Source organism: Hylaeus volcanicus, unplaced genomic scaffold (genome assembly GCF_026283585.1).
Source record: "Hylaeus volcanicus isolate JK05 unplaced genomic scaffold, UHH_iyHylVolc1.0_haploid 12172, whole genome shotgun sequence".
In the NCBI taxonomy this organism is placed as follows: domain Eukaryota; kingdom Metazoa; phylum Arthropoda; class Insecta; order Hymenoptera; family Colletidae; genus Hylaeus; species Hylaeus volcanicus.
The window spans coordinates 87,482-90,389 of NW_026533129.1; positions in this window are offsets into that span (position 1 = coordinate 87,482).

The window sequence follows — 2,908 nt, forward strand, 5'->3', positions numbered from 1 at the left end:
ACTTTGCAATGGGTAGGCACTCGGACATTGACTGTTTCTGTCTTTGTCAGACATATGCGAAGATACCGAAACATCTGATACGCGACAACGCGAACCTGCTAATCATGTTCAAACAAGATGGTACAAATCTGAAGCATGTATACAACGATCATGTTGTTACGAGCCAGGGCGATAGCGACGCGCTTGTGAGCCCTGCGAGTGGGTTGAATTCAAGAATCGAAGAAGAAACGATTAGTCCTGTTTATTTCAATGGATCCAAAGATTGAGGATGGAGTAGAAATCGCAGACGACTCAGACGCGAAGTCAGGTAACTGCAGGAATCGATATCTCCCAGTAAAGGGTAACCGTAGGATGAGGTTCGAACTGTGAGGTTGTTGGAAAAAGTGCAGCGACTCTGGCGCGAAGTAAGATAGCTAGCAGGAATTGGTATCTCCCAGTAAAGGGTAACCGTAGAGTAGGTTAAGTTGGGAGCATGAGACTGGACGCACGCTTTCCTGGCACTGGGTCAGTTGGTTGAGGTCACCATGCCTCTTCCACAAATCTCCAAGTCGGATCAAAAACCACGACCTAGCTGATGTTCCTTTATACCAGGGAGGCGCTTTGGCGTCCTCCTGTGCGGGGAATTGCGGCGAAGTTGGCGGGCTGCGTCCGGTCAAGACCACTCACCGCACCTCCTCGTGGGGCACCTGTGTCACCGCTTCAGTAGTCGGCGCTCGCTTGCGAGAACCGATTTGCTGGATGCGGAGAGCGAACGCGGTGATATGGCAACAGGACGGATTTCTTGTTGACGACACGGCAAACGAGAAGGAGTTCCGGGTACAGTGCCCACGCCGAGACGAAGCGACGACTCCTGGAGCTCCAGGTTCGGGAGTCTGAGCTTCAGACGGAGCCCAACGTGGGGGGCCCCTCAATTGCCCCACCTCCACTCAGGACTTCGACCGCGAAATCCAGTAACTCCATCAGGGAAGAGAGGGAGCTAGCCTCACAAATGCGCCACGCGCCCACCTTCGAACTGGGGTCAAATATTTTCGAGTCGCTGGACGCGATCCATAAAGTAGCCCAGTGCTCGAACAATCTTAAGGGCTCGCTGGTGCACCAGCTTCGACTTGCGGTGCTGACTATAAAGTCCGCTGCGGTCGAGCAGGCCTAGCGAACGAAGGTATCGGGAAGGGAGGAGGAGCTGGAGAGGACGGTTTCGAAGCTCCGCAACCGCTTCGCGGAGCTCGAGGCCCGGCTGGCTCGAGGGACCGGGCCGGACGCCCCGGCCCGAGCAGCGCGGGCCGCGCCGTCCTCGCGGCTCTCCGCTGCACCTGCGGCCTTGCCGACGGGCGCTGACGTGGAGGGCCTCATCCGCCGCGTCTGTGACGAGATGGAGGAGCGCTTGGCCGAGCGTCTGTGGGTGAAATCGGGCGTGGTCCCGTCTTTGGTGCCCGCTGCGTTGGCGGCCGCACCGTAAGCGACTGCGCCCGCTGTGGGTTCCGCCTCACGGTCGGCGCGCACGGGGGCCCCCGATACGGCCAGAACTCAGGGTACATGCCGTACGTACTTCCGTCCCGGTCCGGCTGAGTCCTGATCCGACGTAGTGGGCCAGGGGCAAAGCGCGTCGCGGTCAGAGCTGCAGCCCTGGTTGCCCCATCGGCGACCTTGCCGCCGCGGAATGTCCTGGGTGGAGGCGGTCGCGGAAGGCCCGTGCGCCCGCCGCGCGGCCGTGTCGTTGCCCGTCGCCCCTGGGAGTGCCATGACGTATGATACCGGAAGGGCCTGACTGGGTCCTCCATCCTGGAAATCCCGGACCCGGACAGTCCCGCGGGGGTGGAGCGCCTGAACGAGCTTTTCAGGGGATCCGATGTCCGAGTGTCCAGGCTCGTCAGGAGCGCTGAGGCGCGGATAAGCGGCCTGGACGAGTCTGTCTCCGCCATGGACGTGGCGGCCGCTGTGGCTGCAGTAACTGGATGCCGAATGGATGACGTCCATACGGGCGTTGTCCGGTGGTCCGTATCGGCCGTTGGCACAGTCTCGTTGCGTTGCCCGGCTGCTGCCATGAGGCGCATCCTGGCGTCCGGCCGCCTTGTTGTCGGATGGACGTCTGCTAGGCTGGAGGCGCTAGCAGAACGTGCCCTGAGGTGCTACGAGTGCCTCGTGCTTTGGCACGTGCGGCAAAAGTGCTCCTGCGAGGTGGACCACAGTGCCAGGTGCTACCTGTGGTGTGGTACCGACAACAGGGCCCGGGACTGCGCGGCGCTTCCAAGCAGCCCGGTGTGCGCCGACATCGGTAGGCCGGCCAACTACCGGCTAGGCGCCAAGGGCTGTGCCCCTGCGCTGCTGAAGCGGGGATGGAGGGCTCCCGCGGGGTCTAGATCGTCGGGGCTGGTGACGCCGGTCAATGAGCGGGTGGCGGAGCCGCGGGCACAAGCGCCCGCTGAGAGTGAAGGAGAATCCAGCCCTGGGGAGGCCATGGATACGGCCTAGAATTCATGCCCCGGATTCGTATCCTCCAAACCAACCTCAGCTACTCGGCCCGGGCACAGGACCTGTTCGTCCACAGCCGTACCGAATTGGGTGTGGGGTTGGCCGTTGCCGCGGAGCCGTATCGCGTCCGGGACCTCCCTGATTGGGTGGCGGACGCGCTGGGCTCCGCGGCGATCGTGAGCGATGGAACCGGGTCCTTGAGTGCTGTTACTCGAGGGCGGGGTATCGTCGCGGCGACGTACGAGCGCTTGGCTGTTGTCGGTGTGTACGCTCCACCGAGCCTCCCCCTTGCGTCCTTCGAAAGGTTGCTGGACGGGACATCGGAACTTTCATTCCGTGGTTCATCCAGTCCAGTACTGGTCCTGGGGGACATCAATGCGAAATCCACCGTCTGGGGCGGCCCCAGGACTGATGCGAGGGGGGAGCCGAGCTGGAGTGG